The sequence below is a fragment of the Triticum aestivum genome, chromosome 6B (assembly GCF_018294505.1).
Source record: "Triticum aestivum cultivar Chinese Spring chromosome 6B, IWGSC CS RefSeq v2.1, whole genome shotgun sequence".
NCBI lineage: Eukaryota > Viridiplantae > Streptophyta > Magnoliopsida > Poales > Poaceae > Triticum > Triticum aestivum.
Window position 1 is genome coordinate 417,345,929 of NC_057810.1, and position 22,384 is coordinate 417,368,312.

The following is a 22,384-nucleotide window of genomic DNA, read 5'->3' on the forward strand; positions in this document are numbered from 1 at the left end:
TAGAGGTAATCATCAGTAAACTGCTTTGGAAAGGCCTGAAAACAAGGATGTGCATAAATATCTTCTCTATATTGGAAATGGGCAAAGGAATAAAAAAGACAAGGTATAATAGTTAGTACTATCCTGTAGTGAACTGATGGCTTCTTCATTGTGCAGACAAAGATCTTGTTGTTTTTTGTCTCTAATTTCTTTATCCTAACAATCTTTCTAGTTTCTTGACTTGACTGATATTCAAGGACAACTCATTTCCCCATATGCAAAAAGGGTCGAACAGTGGGTCAAAACCTCTGACAGCAGGACCTACATGTGCAAGACCAAATTGTTTAAAACCTAAGTATTAGAATGGTTCCTGCAATTGCACAATAATGTGCTATTAGATAAAGGACCATGCATGTGCAAACCTCGATTGTAAACCTCAGTGCTTCCCATTGTTTCCATGCAACACATATAAGGTAGTTAGTGATCAGGTTAAGTGAGGGTTCGCATGCTATTAGTAAAATATGTTGATGAAAAATAAGCACATTCTAGATTCATCAGATTAATTCAAGCCACATGGAAAACCCATTTATCCAAACCAAGCACGATTAAGAACTAGGAAATATACCAATTGTATATGTTTCCCATGTATTAAGTGCAGCCAAATTTGATTATTCCTCACATGCACAACAATACAAAATTCTACCCACGACAATTGGACATTGCATTGCATAATTGAACCAAGTAGTTAACTAAACACCACAACAAATGAACCAAACATTAACTGAGCACCACATTGCACAATATAACATACTCCTAATAGAAGATCAGACAGTTAACCAAACCAAGCATGCTTAAGAACTTGGAAATATAGCAATTGTATTCGTTTCTCATGTATTTAGTACAATCAAATTCGATTTACTTCTCACATGGTATACAATAACAGAATGCACCCACAACAATTGAACATCACATTCCAGAATGGATACAAACAGTTAACTAAACACCACAACAAATGAACCAAACATTAACTGAGCACCACATTGCACAAATGTATAACATACTAGAAGATTAAACAGTTAACCAAGCCAAGCATGCTTGACAACTTGGAAATATAGCAATTGGATTTGTTTCTCATGTATTTTGTAAATAAAATTTCGATTTATTTCTCACATGGAAGACAATACAAAATTGCACCCTAAAGAATTGAACATCACATTTGCAGAATTGAACCAAACGATTAACTGAACACGACAACTAATTAACCAAATAGTTAATAAGTGAGCACCACATTGCGCGACATATAGAACATATACACTTGAGCAACAGATTGCATGGTAAAAGTAGATAGCACAATTCACTAGAATTTGTTAAGGAATGGCAGTAGCTAGCAAACTGAACATGGGTCCTTATAGTGAGCTAATAAGACAAGCTACTCCTCATTGTCAGAGATATCGATGACTTGGCTCCTTGTACATGGAAGAGGGTGAAGCCTCCGCATCATGGGTGCCCTCGTCGTAGTGGTGAGTAGCCTGAGCCGCTCCGGGCACCAACCTTCTAGCTCTCGTGTTGAGGTAAGCACATGCATGTTGTGAAAACACCTCGTAGTCTTTGTCGAAGGCACCGATGGTGGCCTCGAGAAAACGCCATGAACTGTCGTTTAAAGCAACTAACCGCGTCGCGGCGTCGACACACGAGGTGTTGATGGTGGCCTCGACGGTGAGGTGCTCCTCCAAGATCTGGGTGTCGGCACGAATGGCAGCCATCGTGACCTCATCCGCGCGTGCGGCCACGATTTGCTTCTCCGCTACCAAATCCTCCTTGAGCTTCTGGCTATACTGCGTGCACCATGGCTTAGGGCGGTGCTTATTTGGTGGAGGGGTCGGTGATTTGGGTGGAAAGTGTCGCGCCGGAGGTCGGGGCATGTGGGATGTGGAAGGAGGAGGAGGATGGGGGTCTGGTGTGGATTACTTGCCTGGATAGACGAGGTCGAGCAGCGTGAAGGAGGGTCGCCGGCAAGGGGGGCAGCGCTGCAAGCAAGGAGTGATGGTATCAACTTGGAAAGGAAGGCAGAAACAGGGGAAATGTGGCTTTTGGTAAGGGGGAGGGGCGGGGAGGTAGATATTTTTGCAGAAACCGAAAATTTTGAATCGGTTCTGCGAAAAAACTGGCGCGCAAAGTGTCATCAGACACGGTCCCTTATTCAGAACTATGTATGATATGTGAACATCACAAACGATTCAGATAGCTTAACCCGTGTGTGATGAGTTTGAACGTCAAAAATTTTTGTTCGCACTACAAAAAAAAGACACATCCGTGACATTTTGGGCCGAACGAAAAAATTTCTGTCATACATATGACACTTCTATGACGATAATTGTGACAAAACCCGGTATCATCATAGATGTGGTGGGCTCCTACTTCTATGACAAAAACTCATGACAAAAAATGGGCTTTTCGTCCTGGGCGGGCCGGAGACGCAGCTGCATGACATTCTTTGGGCCGTCCATGACGGAAAAAACCGTGGTAGAAGCGAGGGGGAGGAAAATTTCGGGGAGTTGCCAGTTACGGTGGGAGAGTGATGCGTGTTTCTCTCGTACGTACGCGTGTGTGTGCGAGGCATTGGCTCTAACTGAATCGAGCGAGGCGTTGGTCTCTAACTGAACCCAAGCGATTGCACTGCAGGCTACGCGTTACTGAACCCGAGCGATCGATCGGTGGCTGTTAACTGAACCCGATGGAGCGATTCCTTCATTGCTGCTGCTAACTGAAGCCGATCGATGCTGCCTCTAGGATGAACAGTGAGCGTTGCGGGGGGGTTTGGATGAACAGTGAGTGGTGGCGTTGCCTCTGGATGAACAGGAACCCGTGGTGTGGAGGGCTGGATGAACAGTAGACGGTGGAGGGGTGGCCGTGGAAAGGTGGTTGAACAGGACCCCGTGGTGTGGAGGGCTGGATGAACAGTAGACGGTGGAGGGGTGCCCATGGAGGGGTGGTTGAACAGGACCCCGTGGTGTGGAGGGCTGGATGAACAGTAGACGGTGGAGGGGTGCCCATGGAGGGGTGGTTGAATAGTAGCCGGTGGAGTAGCGCGCGGTGGAGGCTTTATGAACAGGAGCCCGTGGAGGCTGGAGGAGGTCGATGGTAGCCCGTGGAGGCTGGAGGAGGTCGACGGTGGAGATGAACAGTATCCCGTGGAGTCCCGTTTTGCGGTACGCCACACCTCTCCCCCCGTTTCGACCGTAGCGCTCCAACACAAGTCCGTTTCGTCCGTCTGTGGTACGCCACACCCCTCCCGATCAACAGGACCCCCGTTTTGACCGTAGGAGGTCCGTTTCGTCCGTTTTGTGGTACTCCAGGCCCCTCCCGATCAACATGACCCCCGTTTCGACCATAGGAGGTCCGTTTCCTACGTTTTGCAGTACGCCAGGCCCCTCACAATCAACAGGACCCCGTTTCGAACATGGCCGGTCGAACACAAGGCCGTTTCCTCCGTTGTGCGGTACACCAGGCCTCGTTTCCATCGCCTGTTCCGTCCAAGCCCTCCCGATGAACACGACCACACATTCCGTTCCGACCCAGCCGGTTGGCTCCCCATGAACACGACGCGACGCTGTTTCTCCGTTCCGACCCAGCCATGTACGTATGCATGATAGGCGTTAGAGACCCTGCCCGTATGTACGTACGTGGCCGTATTTTCTTTCTTGCACCCTCGCCGTTGTACGTATGTGTACATGCTACGTGCGCGCCTCTACTACGACACATGCGTGCCTCTGCATCTACGACACGTGCGCGCCTCTACATCGACCAGTATGTACGTACACGTTCGCGACCAGAATGACAACGCTACATACGCTTCTACTAGGTGGGTCCCGACTATCAGGCACTTCCTTTCGTGCGAAGATGTAGCTGGTGGGTCCCAGCAGTCAGGGGGGCGAATCGTTTTTTTTGCCCGGACGCACTTCCTTGCGTTCGAAGATGTAGCTGGTGGGTCCCAGCAGTCAAGGGGGTGAATCTTTTTTTTTTGCCCGGACGCACTTCCTTGCGTGCGAAGGTGTAGCTGGTGGGTCCCAGCAGTCAAGGGGGAAACATTTTTTTCGCGAAATATGGGGGCCCGTCCGGTGGGTCCCCGCTGTCAGGTGGAGGAATAATTATTTTGTGCGTAATAAGGAGGCACTTCCTTGCTGCGGCCGTGGACCCAGCTGTCAGCCTCTCCACGTACAGTCCACGTCCGTTGGAAGCCGTTCCTTGACCATGTTGACCAGGCCGCGTCGAGAGTACCAGGGCGGTGGACGACGGTGAGGCCTAGGAAGGGGAAGACACGGAGTCGGGGAAGACGTGGTAGTGGATGCCCACGCGTAGAGGAGTACGAGGGTTCACTGGTTCGCTGCGGTGTGAGGCTGCCGTCACCGCAGAATAACAGGGGGTGTGGGTGAGTAGAGGGATGGCCTAGCCAGCGGTGGGAGTAGTAGGGGGCGGTGAGGCCTCTGCCGCATCGCAGCCGGCCATGGGAGGCAGGAGCACGAGGCACGACCGGCGCTGGTTTGGGCGGCTGGAGCAAGAAGACCAGAGGTTGAAGAAGCACTACGGCCGTTGGATGGACATCGTACGGTCACTGGAGCTAGAATCGTGCATATTGACTAAGTTGACAAAGCCCTCCGTCCCCGTCAACTTAGTAGGCCCACAAGTCAGCTTGCCACTATACTGGGTCCCAGCTAACAGGGGGAGTATTCATTTTTTTGTGCGTAATAAGGTGGCACTTCCTTGCGTGCGAAGATATAACTGGTGGGTCCGAGCTGTCAGAGCCGGCCGCGGGGAGGAGGGAGCAGGCAGTCCCGCCGGCGCTTGTTTGAGCAGCTGGAGCAGGAAGAGCAAAGATTGAAGAAGCACGACGGCCGTTGGATGGCCATCCAACAGTCACTGCTTGTGCGTCAACCTTTTTTTAGGAAAGCCTCAAATCTGTGGAAAACAGCATACAACCCATCTGCCATTATTTTTAATAATTTACGGCCCATTTGCTAATTCTTAAGGTTTTTTTGGAGCCCATATTCTTTTCATTAGCATTACAGCCCATATTGTGGCCACGGTTAAAAACTTATACGAAATTTTGCATATTTTAGTGCGGTCCGAACTGTTTTTAATCCTGAAATTTCAACTCACATTCAAACTGATTTTAGAAATAAATGTATATCAATATAAAATCCAACAAATTCTCCACGCATAAAAATTAATGTAATTTAAAATCTCGAAATGAAAAAAAGATATTTGAAACTAACTGCCGGTGTGATGTGTTTTAAAAATGTACAACCCATTTCTCATTACTGATGGGCCATTTTCTCGGCCAGCCGAATGAAAGCTCTCCTCGTCTTGAAAGATTTGCAGCCCAACAGGCCTGACAAAGCGACTTACTTGGCAAATCACAAAAAAACTGGGCTATGGCCGTGGACCCAGCTGTCAGCCTCTACACGTACAGTACTCTCCCGATGGAATGTCGTTGACCACATTGACCACGCCACGTCGAGAGCACCAAGGCGGTGGACGACGGCGAGGCCTAGGAAGGGGACGACGCGGAGCCGGGGAAGACGCGGCAGTGGATGCCCACGCGGAGAGGAGTACCAGGGTTCACTGGTTTGACTACGGTGTGAGGCTGCCATCGCCGCAGGGCCTGGCTAGCGGTGGGAGTAGTAGGGGGCGATGAGGCCTCAACGGCAGCACAGCCGGTCACTGGAGGCAGGACCAGGCGGTCTCCCCGGCGCTGGTTTGGGCGGCCGTTGCAAGAAGAGCAGCGATTGAAGAAGCAGCAGGACCGTTCAATTCAAATCCAACGGTTATTGTTGCTAGAATCGTTTGTTGACTAAGTTGACAAGCCCTGCATACGCGTCAACGTAGTAGGCCCACAGGTCAGCCTACCAACCGGTGCGCCCCAGATGTAAGTGGGAGGAATCATTTTTTTCGTGTAATAAGGAGGCAGTTGATTGCGTGCGGCCAGGCCAGCGGAGGGAGTAGGGTGGGCCGGGAGCCTGCGCGGCATCACAGCGGGCCACAAGAGGAGGGAGTAGGCAGTCCCGCCGGCGCTAGTTTAGGCGGCTGGAGCGGGTAGATCAGAGATTGAAGAAGCACGGCGGCTAGAATCATGTGTTCACTAACAAAGCCTTGCGTAAACAAGTCAGCCTCGAAATCTGTGGCGTGTACATCCCATTTGCTATTATTTTTATAATTTTTACTCATTTTCTAATTCATATGGAATTTATTGCAGCCCGTTTTCCATTTTTAGAATTGCCAGCCATTTTCTGGTCAGTACCAGGGTCAAAAAATTAACTAAATATGTGGGACATTTTTGCTGGGGAACAAAATATTCTTAATCCAAAAATTAATAGCCATACTAAAACAAATTTAAAAATAAGTTAGTATTATGTCATGTTAAATCCAATGAAATATGTATAGGATATCAGTGAAGAACAAAATTCAAAAAAAACTAATATCCCATTTGCTCGTCTTGAAAGATTTGCAGCCCAGTAATTTAGAGAAAACAAATAGGCCTAGCTTGGGTATTCTTCAAAAACAAATACTGGGCTACCTATTTTCCCAAAGAACTGGTGCATGAGCATTTAGCTTTATTTATTTATTTACTTATTTATGTTTAGGGGACCATGAGCATGTACCTGGGCCGGATTCATGTGAGAGCGTCCCTTCCTGTTAATTATGGGCTTCTCTATTGGGCCTTCATCAGTGGGCTGCATGTTATCAACAAGTGGAAAATGTGTTCCGTACAAAAAATAGTATGAGCTACGTATGGTACGGGGCACTAAAGGATCGAACCGTGCAACGACTTCCAAAACATTGTGTTTTTCATTCTAACAACATATTTATATTCAACCAACAGACGAAATATACTACTGATTGTACATTGAAAACAGCAGTAGCAGCAACCAGGGCTGGGGGGTGCAACAGAAGCAGTAAGCAGGCCAGAAGAGTGAAGACGCATCTCTCTCTTCCAAACCAAACATCAGCCATCATTACAAAAGGGCTACCAAAAAAGAACAAGTGTATGCATCAAACTAAATAAAGATCCTACTACACCAAGTGTATGCATCTAACTAACTGGCTCAGTTAGACATTACTATTTATTAAGCTGTGGAGATTGGCTGACGGCTTGAACCAGATGGGTGCCTGACGGGGGAAACTCCAGCCAGCAGGTCGAAGTCTGATACTTGCCACCCTCTCTCCTACTTTGGACTGTAGAGCGTGGCGGCACATATCAGGGTATGGTGCATGCAGAGACGCATGGTATGCTGCGTACACACAGTTTTGCCTGATGAACGAAACCGCGCTGCCATCATGATCCTTGCCATCGGTTATCTCCTGGTTAATCGGATAATTCATTCCGACAAACAGAGAGCGTGTGCCAAGGCTACATACCAGCCTCAAGTCAAAAATTCCTGAAGGCCCACAGAAGCTGGGATCCTGCTCAAAGACCTTGCAATGACTGTGATTGTATTCCGCGAAACAACACGTCCGGTACGTGCAAATGATCATCAATCTTTCGCCGTCGTCTGATCGAGCCAGGAACCACCTGCAACTGCCATGCCGCTTTTCTTTGAAAGGTTTTGGGATTAGGAAGGGTAGGGACACCAGGCGTCCTACAACATCATATCAAGTTGGAGTCAAATAAAAAAGGGCTCTTGATTTAGTCAATCCTAAGAACAACATGTTGTGAGCATGAATATTTTTTTAGTAAATGTTGACAGTAATATAAGCAAGCCATCATGATATCATAGGAAAGTAACATACTGTTATAACAGCCGTTTGTAGCGATGACTGGAGTAGGCCAGCAATACATCCAGCCATAGAAGGAGTCGACAGCGTAAATGAAGCCCTTGTGTTCAATGGCATCAGAGAACCATGGAGGATGTATGATCCTACGATGGACGTCCAGATTTATCCACTTACCGCAGTGACCTGTCAGATAGGCGAGACCGCGGTTGAAGAACGCAATTAGCCTGAAATCTTTATAATTCCCAGATCTTGTGGGCACTTGGCAGATTACAACCTTGAGCAAATCAAACTTGGTATCATGTTGGCTACTGTAAGATTCTGAGTATTCTGGGCCGCGGTGTCAAAGCAGTGCAGTGTTAATCGAAGGAAGGGGGATCAATCGCCGGGTGTAGACCTCCACGAGCATCCAGCTGCTGCGACCGTCGACGAGCACCATCCAAGACATGTTCATGCCGACCCAGTACATACCGTTAATGTAGCTGAGGCTGACGGGGATCGGATCACAGTGAAGGGGGTTGATGCTCGCCACCCTATGATCGTTATGCTGCATGACACGCCGTTTCTGAAGATCAGGCGGCATCAGCAAGCAAGGAGCTGGCTTAAAAAGCTCCGTCCTGAGGGCTTTGAGTAAACGGTACAGCCCCGACGAGCACGCGGCGAGCGGCATGGTACTGAGATTGTCCACACGCGAAACAATGAGCTTGATTACCTCTATGGGGAGCGAATTCCAGCCACTCTTTCGGCGGACGCTGCTCGGTTCTGCCATTGTTAGTGCTTGGGTTTCGGACGAGGGGGGGAGGCACCTTAGCGGGGATGGAAGCTTGGACAAGATTATGTGCGGACAAAGATGGAGAAGCGAATATGTGCTGCGGGAAGTGGACATGTGATGATGACTACAACACGCCGCTTGACTTATGAGACACATACCAGTAGCGTAGGGTCATATTGATGCCAGACAACTTGCTTGAGTGATCACAGTACTGGTACTCCCTACAGTACCTACTACAGTACTATGCCCTAGCTTGCTAGAGTAGAGTAGTAGAGTAGGACTCTGCTCTACTACTAGCACCGGAGGATTAGTATATCCTAATCTAAAATAGTTACAAACTTCGATGCCCGATTGTGGAACGACTACGAACCGTGCTCAAGGACCATGTCTACGTGATGTTTGGACTTATATGCAAAAAAATAGCAAGATGCCCATGCATTGCACGGCACACCATCATCACCAACTCGGTTTTCTATAAGAGTAGATATATATAGATACAGATAGATAGAGACTAGGGAGTAGTAGTAAGGACACCATCTACTGCTTCGTGTGCTACTCCTGTGCTCCATTCGGCGGCCGCAACGTCCCCCCCTACAGCCACTCCCTCCTGCGCTCCATTCGGCAAGCACTGTTGAAATCTAGGGAGCACACTCGCGACTGCTGGCAGCCACGACTTCACCGACGACGACTTCTTCCCCAACCTCGGCAACCTCTTCCTCAATGACATGGGCGACAACCTCAACACCAACGGTGCTGCTCTCGTTGCACCGTATGTGTTTCTGTCCTTCCTGTTCGAAATCGTGGTAGAATTCATGTTTCTAGTCTGTATCCTACTACTACGATAGTCCACATGATTAGTCTCATCTCTGTTATAGTCGTCATGATTTATTTTGTGCTTATTCGGATTAAATCTTGTAGTAACTTGCTCACATATTCAACTGGCGCAACGTCCCCTATAGCCACTCCCGTTTCATGGACGGCCTGGTCGATGCCTCCAAGGAGCCCTTCGTCCACTACTACGAGTGCCCGATGCCATTTTGTGGCTCGCCAGCGGACATGGTGCATCACCTCACGAATGCGTGCAACGTTCACTGCTGGCCATTGGCGGAGAACATCAAGTACGACACATGCTACCGGTTCACCATGCCGGAGTCGCTGGAGGATCACGGCCGCCTGCTAGTCTCGGAGGAGGACGGCAGCGTCTTCCTCTTGGTCGTGGGCACTGGCAAGGCCCGTGCAGGCCGCCGCCCCGTCTTTGTAGCGTGCGTCAGGGGCGTCGCCGCTGACGCTGACACTGACACGAGGCAGGTGTACGGGTGCAAGGTCAATGTTACTACCCCTCCGGGTCACGTGGGCGGCGAAACCGGCCTCATCAGACAGACTTGGAATCTGAGGAGCTGGGACTATCCCGCCAATGTGGACTTGGAAAACCCATGGCATCCATTCTATCCTTTACCCGCCGACTCGGTGCACGGGGACTCCAAGGAGGTTCACCTGGACATACGCATTATCAAGTGCACTTAGAAAACATGTAGTGTGTGTGGGGGCGCTTATGGCGCGTGTCTTTGCCGCTTTTGATTCCGTAAGCTTGTCGTTAAACTTGAGTGGCTTTCGCCGCAGTCCTTCCTTTGAACTACTCCTCTCAGTGAGCTGATGTAAAACACTTTGGGTTTCATTTGATAATGGAACTGGGGAGGAGCCTCCCTGTTCTTCTAAAAAAATATGCATTATTAAGTTAAATGTTGATCATTAGTCTTCGCTCAATGTAACCCGTTGTCTAAGCATGTGGAGACTTCCATCCAGGATCTTGCTCTATTGGAGTATCGCACATGAATAAAAGTGTATCCATTTATGGTTTAGTCTAGAATCTTCCATGTATGAATTTTTACTACAGTACTAGTGAAAGACTTACGATGAACCATTTCTTACATCTCCTCTGCCCCCTTGCAAGTCATCCTGATTTAATCCCTCCGTCTAGGTGTATAAGGGCATGGTTAATATTACTTAATAGTATAGCCAACTGTTGACTATAAGAAAGCGCCATGTCATCTGTAGCCAACATGTATAACAATCGATACTCAAAAACTAATTCTTAAATATCATTTCTTGCAAAGCACAATAAGTGTTATTTCTTCACAAGTTTTGGATGCAGGTTGAACAGTTGAACGCTTTTGTTTGCCAAAGATACCTTTTTATCTATTTCACTCAGATGTTTGTGAGCTCTAGAGAGGAGATAATATCCGAAGAAACCTATCGATACCCGTTACACATGAGATGACCCCCACATCCTTTGTCAAAATAAACAACTCCCCGATCAATGCATTTCACTCTTCGGTGCAACGCACGGGCACCTTACTACTATAGATTAGTACGACCAAAAATTGAACTAACATTATATATAGTACGATAAATACTGATGCATGTCACCCAAAATTATATCATTCAAAACTATGTTCGAATACGAATCCAACGATATAGTTTTTGTTGACATGCACTAACATTTTGTCAGTTAAATCTTCAGTCAAATTCAATGGGGGACTAATAAATCACGACCGATGTAGTACAAGTGTAGAGGGCGGCGCTGCACGGGAGTCTCACCTCTCACCCCGCTCGTGGCACGGCAGTAAAGCCATCATATCACAAAACCCAACCACTCCCGGTAATAAATGGCCTGGTAAAATAAACGGACAAGCAACCATCACATCCCTCCGTCTTTTTTGCATTTCATCTCTCTGCATTTACTTTCTCCGGTTCATCTCCCACGCTCGATCCGTAGCTACTACTCCTAGGGCCAGTTCTTTTGGCGGCTTCCCCTGCTTTTCCCACAAGATTAGTCAAAGTGGAGAGTAACAATAAGGCACCTCACTCATTTATTTGGGCTTCTAAACTACTACTCCGTCCTGGTTTATTCCTCACCATTGTAATTTGTGCTAAATTTTGACCAAAGATTTAACTGATAAAATGTTACTCCAAACACTTAGGCGCGGTGCATCTAGGTGTGTAAGTCATCTTAAGAAAACCAAATAATCCGAAAACACTTAGGCACGGTGCATTAACTTCTACCTCGTTTCTTGTTTCTTGACATATCAACCAATAAGAGATAAAGAGTGTGCATCCTTTTAATGACTTGAGATATCAAACATGACATGACGTGGTTAGTTCATTGCATGCAATACTATTAATTAGAAAATAAACATTAACGTTTCTCGTTTTCTCCTCCTCCTTGGTCACGCGGTGCACAGAGAAATAACCACAGAGAAGGAAGCTAAAAGTAAACAATCAAACGAGCATTTTTGCATTTGTTTTGCATTGAATCGTTTCACAAGCTTGACTAGTGTTGTTTTTCCACTTCTAAAAAAAACCACATCGTAATGTTCAAACATGCATTTGCACGTACATAAGTAATAGTAGTACTCCCTCCGTCTAGGTGTACAAGTCTTCCCTCCTTCTTGGTCACCGTGCACAACCAAAGATGACTTATTGACCTGGACAGAGGGAGTAGCACAGTCTGCAAGCATATATCGAGAGAGACGCGTAGTCCGACAGTATATAGTAAAGTTTGTGCTATATGCACGTACTTGCAAAATTCGTAATAATACACAATGTTTCCAAACTTTCCCTTTTACATACTTAATTAAGGATGCTAAAAATTCCTGAACGTTCGGGATTTATCATTTGCGTCCCAAAACTAATGAGATCGCCTTACGAAACAAAAATTATACTACTCCTAAAAGCCACGGCGCTCGCAGGAGCGCTTGCGGCGCGCCACGAGTGCCCTGGTGCGCGGCCGTTTCCCAGCGCGCCGACACAACGCCTCTTCCTCAGCCTCGCAACTCGCGAGGTGATGATTGGCGGCTTGCCGGCGGGCGAGCGCGATATCACCGGTGTGGTGATCCGGCGCCAACAGGTACTCCTCCTGGCTGGAAGCGTGCACCCGGTCCACGTACCGCCAAGCATAGATGAGGCGTTTGGGCCCAACTGCACTCAGGGTGTCGGCACGGGCGTCCTCCACCACCCTCACGGCCCTCGCACGAGCCTTCTGCCAAAGAACCAATTGCTTGACTCTCTCGGACGCGACATAAATCTCCCAGAAAGCTTGTTGTGCGGTGCGCTTCTCTTCCTCGGCCTTCTTCTCCGCCTCTATTTTGGCACGCTTTGCTAGAGGCAAAGCCTCCCACAAGGGGACATCCATTTCTTTCCAAAGCTCCTCAAGGCTGGGGGGCTCGGCAGGCGGCGTGGCGTTCTCCTCATAGCGGGGAGCCGACGCGTCCTCCGACGCGCGTGCCGGCGAGATTGAGAATGCCAACGCGTCCACCTCGATGCGTCACAGCGAGGAGCGGAACGCCAATGTGTTCTCCTCGACTAGTGGCGGCGAGGAACGGAATGGCGACGCGTCGCGTCGCGGCGAGGAGCGGAACACCGACGCGTCCTCCTCGACTAGTGGAGGCGAGGAATGGAACGGCGACGCGTCGCGTAGCGGCGAGGAGCAGAACACCGACGCGTCCTCCTCGACTAGTGGCGGCAAGGAACGGAAAGGTGACGCGTGACCGTTTGCGCGGTGCAACGAGGGGCTCCTAGGGCTTGGGAGGGGAGATGCCATGGTGGTCGACGTGAGAGGGAGGGGGAGGAGATAGCGATGAACGTGAACGTGAGGGGGAGGAGATAGCGATGTCGTGGGAGGCGCAGTATTTATAGCGAGGATTGGCACACCTACGTAAGATATGGACTGAGCTGCACTGACTTAACTGCAGGTCCAGTTGCTTCACTGACATGTGGGCCAGTAGGCTGCTGGGCCCGTATGTCAGTGACCCAATGCACCTGAAGTTAAGTAAAAGCTACGTGGGCATATTTGTTGGAGTAAATTACGGGGGAGCGAAGGGGTGGAAATATTGCTGGTCACAACGGATTGGACGAGCGTGGGGGGAGGAGAGTCATGCATGCAGATTTTTTCACACGGGGTGGAGTTGTGGGACCGCCGGAGGGAGAAGGAGAGTTTGGCAGGCATATTGTTTCCACACATGGAGAGGAAACAAAAATGTTACACCTACGTAATGTTTTACGAAGCCTTACGTAAATCCTTTGATCGCTAATAAAACTGTCCCCCTGATTTTCAGGGTGGGCCTGCACCCCAACTAAGGCCCAATATAAAACAGCAACCTCAGATCGTACGTAAGTTACGTATAAGTTGTTACGTAGGTGTAGCTTTACTCAATAGGAAAAGATTTGGAGATGAACGGGCTTCCTACAGGTATGGGGAACGGTGCATAATAAGTCATCTTGCATGCCGGGCAAGGTATAGTCTCAAGTCATTAAAAACATACATGCCCCACACATGTTCATATTTCAAGGTGCACTAAATTATTGCATGCGATGATTAAGGCTGGCCATCATGGTGGTATCTTAGCTGGTACACGGGAATAGCAAACATGCTGATGTGGAAAAGAATTAAAGAAGAGAGGGGGGTTAGACTAAGTAGTGTTCATGCATGCATTGGTAAACACATTTTTGTGTGAAGAACGACAGTATTAGTTGAGTACTTTTGCAGACTTCAAAATCTATTCCACCGCCTCTACTATCTTGCTAAGAGTAGGTGAAATTTTTGAGTCGGGCCCTTTAAACTAGAAGGGAGGTGGTACTCTAATAGCTAGGTGTGTAAGTCATCTTACGAAAACCAAATAATCCCAAAACACGTAGGCGCGGTGCATTAACTTCTACCTTGTTTCTTGTTTCTTCACATATCAACCAATAAGAGATGAGGGTGGGCATGCTTTTAATGACCTGAGACTATCAAACATGACATGCAGTGGTTAGTTCATTGCATGCAATACTATTTAATTAGCAAATAAACATTAATGTCTCTCGTTTTCCCCTCCTCCTTGGTCACGGTGCACAACCTAAGATGACTTACTCACCTAGACGGAGGGAGTATCAACATTCACAATGTCAAATCAATATTTTTACACTCATTATAAAACATAGTTCTTATACTCATTATATTCAGTATTGTAGATATTGATATTTTTAGTATAAATTTGGTCGTGGGATTTCATTGATGCCTGTCAAAGCATGGAGGAAGCGGAGCTTAGGGGCTTGCATTGTTCGTCTCTACATTAGGTATTTCTCTTCATAATCCTGTAATTTTAGAGACTGATTGCGCTTTTGTGGTAGCGTCTCTTGCATCGGGGGACTATGACAGGTCTGCTATGCGTGACCTGAAGATGAAAGCGTTGAGCATCTCGAAGTTGATCAACAATCTTCAATTGTCAAAGATTAGCCGTTCGGCCTATAAGGTGGCACACTTAATCGCTAAGTATAGCTTTGACAATAGATTAGATGGTATTCTTGTAAATAATGTACCGCCCTGTGTGGTGAATATTGTATCGAATGAGTGTACTGGTGTGGCTAGTTAATTAATATAAGGTGGTGTTTAAAAAAAGTATATATTTGGTCAAACACTTTGCAAACGGTTGACGGGAGTAAAAAGGACCAGAGGGAGTATCATGCATGCGGAGTATACACTACTAGAAAAAGGGCTATAGATGGGATTGACACTAATGGCGCACCAGACAAGTGGTGCGCCATTAGTATATACTAATGGCGCACTTGGCCCAAGGTGCGCCATTAGTATAAAATTTGTTTTTGAACTAGTGCGCCTGTCCAAACATACTAATGGCGCATCCAGGCGAAGTGCACCATTACTAGTTGTAACAAGTAATGGCGCACCTCTCGGGAAGTGCGCCACTAACGTTGTTTTTTTATTATATTTTTTATTTCTATTTTTTCAAAACTACTAATGGCGCACTTTTCCACCGTGCGCCATTACTAGTTTAAACTACTAATGGTGCACTGTGTAGCAGTGCGCCATTAGTATGTCTTTTTTGCAAAACTACTAATGGCGCACCACCAGAAGGTGCGCCATTAGTAACCTGGATTACTAATGGCGCATTTATGGTTGGTGCGCCATTAGTAAGGGGGCAGCAACAAGATATTTTGGACAGCCTCTCCTACCCACACTCACTTTCTCCCCACTTCATTCTCTCCACCGCCTCCTCCTTGTCTCGGGTGCCTCCTATTTTTCACCTCATTTCCACCATATATTCATTCAAATTAAGTGGTTAACTTACCTTGTTTTGATAGGTAAGTAAGGGGGGAAGCTATATTTATGTTGTTCTCCCTACAACAATGTGCACATGCACTTTTTATGGCCTAGCTAGACCTATGTATGTTCGTGGTGTTGCATATGTTTGTGGTGTTGCATATGTGTTTGTGTTTGGAGGTGTACCGGTATTTGAAATGCGATAGTTGCCAATATTTTGCCAGAATGTTGATTCATTTCCGTTTCGGCGAGAATTTTGGCATTAAGCATTCTTTTTGGTCCTATTTTTAGGGAAAGTCATGCCAAATTTTTTGTTGGTTCTAAAATATCGTTTTGCTCTACCCCGCAGGCGACCATGGTCCGCACGATGACCGAAGGCATCGTGAATAGGTTTTTGAGGTCCGCGAAGGCCGAGATGCTTCAAAAGAACGAGACGGAGATAAGATGTCCGTGTCGAAGATGCAAGCTGAAGAGCCTTATTGCGGACCCGGATTCCGGGCAGGTGCGGGACCACCTGCTCTTGCGTGGTTTCGTGGATGGCTATTGGTGGCAAGGTGATGAAGATGACTATGAAGTCGTCCATGTGGGCCAGGCAAGAAATGAGGAAGGGCAGCAAGACAACCACCGTGGCTCGGGCGGGCGAGAAGATGAAGAATCCCCAGGAGATGATCACGACGGTGATGCTGTACACAGTCATCATGTAGAAGATGCAGGACATTATGATGAGGAAGATGCCGGAGTAGACGACGGGCATGATCATGAAGATGATGATGCCGGCAGAGTAGACGACGCTGGACCATCGATGGGCTGGGTGCAGGACCCTCATATTCAAGAGCTGCTTCTCAAGCAGACGGATAACGCAAGAGCTGCTGCCCGAGAGAAAGACAAGATGGATCAACTTGAGTTAGACGCGGTTACTCCATTGTATGAAGGATGCAGGCCCGAGGATACCCGCCTGAAAGTAACACTCATGGCTCTGGAGATGAAGGTAAAACACAAAATGACCGACGCATGCTTCGACGAGAACATGTCATTCTGGCACGAACGTCTTCCCAAGGGGAACAAGTGCCCGACCAGTTTGGAGGAGGCGAAGAAAATCGTGTGTCCTCTAGATTTACCGCACGTGAAATACCATGCGTGCATGAACAATTGCATCATTTATCGGGACGAGCACGCGGAGTCTACCATATGTCCGGTGTGCGGCGTCACTCGATACAAGAAGAGGAAGAAAGCTCCTCGAAAAGTGGTGTGGTACTTTCCGATCACTCCTCGTCTGCAGCGGTATTTCGCGGACCCTAAGGTAGCAAAGCTCCTGCATTGGCACGCGGATAGGGAGGAGAAGAAGCAAGAAGATGACGCAAATGATCCGGAGATGGATAAAAAAGACAAGATGCTGAGTCACCCTAAGGATGCAAGCCAGTGGCAAGCGTTGAACTTCGAATACCCAGAATTTGGGAACGATCCAAGGAACATCGTGCTGGGCGCGAGCACCGATGGAGTCAATCCGTTTGTCAGCCAGAGAAGCACACATAGCACCTGGCCTGTGTTTGTGTGGATGTACAACCTTCCCCCCTGGTTGTGCATGAAGAGGAAGTACATTCACATGAGTATGCTAATTGAAGGGCCGAAACAACCAGGGAATGACATCAATCTGTATCTAGGGCTGCTGAAAGAGGAGCTTGACACGCTGTGGAAAACGCCAGCCAATACATGGGACGCCGCAGAGAAAGAATATTTCCCTATGAGAGCCGCACTGCTCACGACGGTGCACGACTATCTCGGTTACGGATATCTCGCGGGGCAGGTAGTCCACAGATTTTCTGGATGCGTAAGGTGCATGGATGACACAACGTATCGCCAGCTAGATAGAGATCTCGGGTCTTCGAAAACCGTGTTCATGGGACATCGAAGGTGGCTTCGCGATGATGACCCGTGGAGGAAACGCAAGGATCTGTTCGATGGTGAAACCGAACCCCGAAAACGCCCGTGTACGAGGAGCGGCGAGGAAATAGACAAGCTGTTGAAAAATTGGAAAGAATACCCACTGCCGGGAAAGAAGCAAAAGGCGCCAGAGCCGGGAAAGAAGCGAAAGGCGCCAGAGCCGCTGCTGAAGGTATGGAAAACGAGGTCTATTTTCTGGGACTTGCCGTACTGGAAGATCCACCGTGTGCCTCACAGCCTTGATGTCATGCATATCACGAAGAACGTGTGCGAGAGTCTGCTTGGTACCCTACTCAACATGCCAGAGAGGACCAAAGATGGGCCGAAAGCAAGGGCAGACTTGAAATCAATGGGCATCAGGCAGGAGTTTCACGCTAATGATGATGATGATGATGATCGATTGTATTTAAATCGTAGCCTTCATTTCTCGATTGTATTTCATGGGTACTTTTTGAACTATCATGAATATTTTTAAATTTCATGGACACTCGATCTCGATCCCCCTCCATCTCGATCGCTATCCCACCTCGCCAGATCCGGTCCCCCTTGCCGCCGAGCACCCCCCGGTCCACCGGCCGCCGCCGCCGACCCCCCGCACCCTCGATTCCCCTACTCAACCGCCGCCGCCGACCCCCCGCACCCCTCCCCTACTCAACCGCCGCCGCCGACCCCCGCACCCCGCGCACCCTCCCCCGCTCCACCGGCATTACTGTTTGATGATATTTTTTAAAAATATTACTGTCTTATAAAAAAATATTACTTTTATGATTTAAACAAGTTTGAACATATTTAAACACAAATAAGTATCAAACAACATTTTAAATGCATAAAAAAATTGTGGAGCCTGGGAATCGAACCTAGGACCTCCTAGTGTGAGAACTGGCTGCTGGCCAGTCGAGCTAGTAGAGGGAACTTGGTGTGGATCAGGTCAGGTGGGAGATAACCTGTTGGCTCGAGCAGAAATCAAAAAAAAATTACAAATGGCGCACCAGGGTGAGGTGCGCCATTAGAATGGATGTACTTATGGCGCACCGATAGGTGGTGCGCCATTAGTATTGTGCCGCCCCCACCCCGGCGGCCCAAACCTATCCCCTTCCCCTCTCTCTCCCTCGCCCTCGATCCCCTTCCCCTCTCCTCTCCCGACGCTGCTGCCCCGCCGCCTCGACACCGCCCCGACGCCGCGACGCCGCCCCGTCGTCTTCGTCTCCGCCCCGACGCCCCGACGCCGCGATGCCTCCCTCTCCTCTCCTGACGCCGCCGCCCCACCGCTTTCCCCGCGGAGAAGGAGGAGGAAGAGGGGGCGCTCACCGTTGACCTCGCCCGGCCGACTCCGGCAGGAGGAATCTCCGCTCCAGAGGCCCGCCACGGGATCCTCCCCGCCGCCCCACCTCGTTGGACACCATCGCCCCGCCGCCCTCATCGCCGGTGGCCCGGACGCCACCCCGTCCACACCACCGTCGCCTGAGCACCACCACCACCCGGACTCGTCGCCCCACCTCGTCGCCCCATCCACACCACTGCCCCCGTGAGCTCCCCTCCTCCTCTCCCCCTTTCCCCCTCTCCTGTGAGCTCATGCAAAGTTTGCAGAAGTGCTCTGCAAAATCTGGGATTGTTGTTTCTTTTTCGACAGTGCATGTGAAATTACCTTACCATGCACAGCTGTGTGAAGCAACGTTTTGGTTTGCCAAGGTTTTACGCAAGATAATGAACAACCTGAGTTACAAAGCTTGTTATAATAGATGCATCTAGGTGGCATTCTTGCTATTGTGCTTCTGGAAAGATGCTTGCGCGAAATATTAATTGTGCTTTCAGAGATGATGAATATTAATCCTTTGAGAAGTTCCTTTCTCAGACCTGATTTGAGATGTGTAAACAGCATGTCTTTCAAACTATAAATTGATTTTTTAGCAGCAACATAAATTGCACGTCCCAACAAACAATTCAACGGTAAATCTCAATTGACAGATCAAAATTTGACCTCTTTCTAGCATCCTCTAGCATTTAACCCAAGAACATAGCAGCAAACTGAGGCACACACAGAAAACACAAGGATAAAAATCCAAGGACACTCATAGGATAAGATTGGATAGCAGATCATGCAAATAAGTATATCAGGTATCAAACAAGATGTCCGAGAAGGCCAAAACAGAAATTCAGAAACTAGCACTTGATAACAACAGAACCCACTAGCTGCCTTAAGCATATCTCATCACTTCTTCTCCTCCTTCTCCGCCTCGGCAGCCTTCTTCTGCCTGGCTCCCAATTGCTGTTGTGCACAGAAAAATTGCAAGCCGGCAATGGAGCAATCTAGAGTAGTTGCCACGGCAAATTTCTCGTAATAGTTGTCGTGGACAGAATTTCTATGAGTAGTTGCCACGGCAATTTTTTTCTATAGTAGTTGCCATGGGCAGATTTTCCAGAGTAGTTGCCATGGCAATCTTTTCGTAATAGTTGCCATGGGCAGAATTCCTACAAGCAGTTGGCATGGCAAAAAAAATTGGTGTAGTTGCCATGGCAAAATTCTGGAGTAGGAGTAGTTGCCATGTCATAATTGTTACGAGTAGTTGCATGGCAAGTTTTTGCGGTAGTCGCCATGGCATAATTCAACAGCTACATCAGACACATGTCAAGTTTACTTTTGTAGCATGATCTAATACTAATACATATGCGTATGTGCTTATTTTAATCCAGTGAAATATGGCACTGAACTGTAGCTAGCAAAACGGCAGTTTTGCTTAAATTGGTGAAATTTGGCACTGAAAAGTAGCTAGCAATGCAAATATCTCAATGAATTCAGCTTTGTTTTCTGTGTGAAACTGTTGTTGTTAAATGAAGCCACATTCCAGTCCACATGCCAATGTATTTTCCATGTTGTGATGGAGGCCTTTTTTGCCTTGTCCACCCGAGAGGCCCTTGAGTTTGCTGGAATGTCGATTAACTTCCGTTCCAGAAAATTCGGGTACTCCATATGTCCTATTTTCAGCAAAGGTCATGCTGAAATTTTCCATGAATTTTAGCATGACTTTGCTAAAAAAAAGGACATATGGGGTACTTGTGACTAATGATGAAAGCTTAGGCTTTTAGGGTGCCTCGGCGTCGAAAAACCCTCAATGATAAAGCTTAGCTTTTAGGATGCCTCGGTGTCGACAAACCCTAAACAATAACCAACTTTTTGACCAAACTTTGTTCCTATTTAGAGAGAAACATGGCCAACAACGATGAGGCCGGGTGTTCGGGTGGCAAGGCATTCTGGGAGCTGTCCCAGGAGATGGAGGACCAACCTCAGTTGTATGAGGACGCCGCCTTCCCCACCGATCCTGAGACCACTAATGGTACCGCCGAGGATGACCCCACTGATGCCACCACTGATGGTGCCGCCGAGGATGCCACCACTGATGATGGCGGTGCACGCACAGATGGCAGCCAACCGAAGAGGCAACGGAAGGACCGGCGCCCGATCGTGGTCCTCACCCTCAAGGAGGAAGTTACTGAAGTGGACTCCAACGGGAATCCAACGGCGCCCGAACGAATAGTCAAGGGGTACTCGCTTCAGCTCGTGTGCATTCTCTGGAGCACCGTCTTGATCAACACCGAGAACCTGAGGCATCCTGACCGAGGGAATTTGCGCAACCTCCTCTTCACGAAGCTGCACGAACGATACAAGTTCCCCGCTGAATTTGCAAACACAAGCCTCAAAAGGAATAAAGTGAACAATGCTGCCCTCACGAAGATGAGCAAGGCCCTGTCTACTTGGAAAAGCAATGTGAAGAGAATGATCGAGAAAGGTGAGAGTTATGAGAAGATCAAGGAGAAAAATCCTTCGATCACCGAAGATGACTACAACGACTTCAAGATCAATTGCTCGAGCACCGCAAACTCCCAATCAAGTGAGTGGGGGAAACAAATGCGGGAGCTGAACATAGGGGAACACACACTCGGTCCCGGCGGTTACAGAGTGGCGGAGCCTATATGGGACAAGGAGGAGGCGGACCGTGCCGAGCAAGGCCTACCGCCCCTCTTCGATAAATACGGTGACAAGCAGACCAGGAACTTTGTCAGGGCCCGGTACAAGAAGGACCCGAAAACAAAGGAGCTTACCACGGATCCGAAGACCAGGAAGCTTGAGCTTGTTCTGGTAAGGAATACACCCCCGCGTAATTAGCTCCATATGGTTGCATTCTAATTAATGAAGCCAAATTTCTAAATGGTTCACATTCCTTCCGCAGGCGACTGAAAGCAGTAGCGCGGGGTCGACTAAGAGCAACCCTTGGGACACCACTCTAAATAGGGCGTTGAATGTAATGAAGAACAAGGATAAGCTCAGTAAGCCGACGTCAGCTGGTCGTGTGGCCGGCAAAGGCTTGTCGACAAAATGGGGGTCATACTATACCGCTGGTGTGCGGAAGGAGAAAAAGACCAGCTCGGAAAGCCAGGCGCGCGAGGTTCAAGAACTCAAGGCACAGGTGGCGCGGATTCCGGAGATTGTCCAAGAGCAAGTGGAACAACGACTCGGAGCGACGATCACCGCCATTGTGCCTACCTTGATCTCGGGGTTGAGTGCGTGGATTGCGGGCGGCCAACAGGGGCCGCCCCCGATTCCTAGCTTCACGGCCAGCAACTCGCATAATGCGATGGCGGGGCCATTGGTGCCTCCGGCGGAGGCGGCATTGGTGTCTCCGACGCCGGCACGGGAGCTTAATGCACCCGGGTGTACGCCGGCCGGCACCTCTGCAGCAAGCGGCCCCTCCGTCAACTGCACGCCCGCCGTTGGCGGTGCCTCGACATTAGCCGAGCTCGACGCCATCATCACGGTAACTAATTAAGCC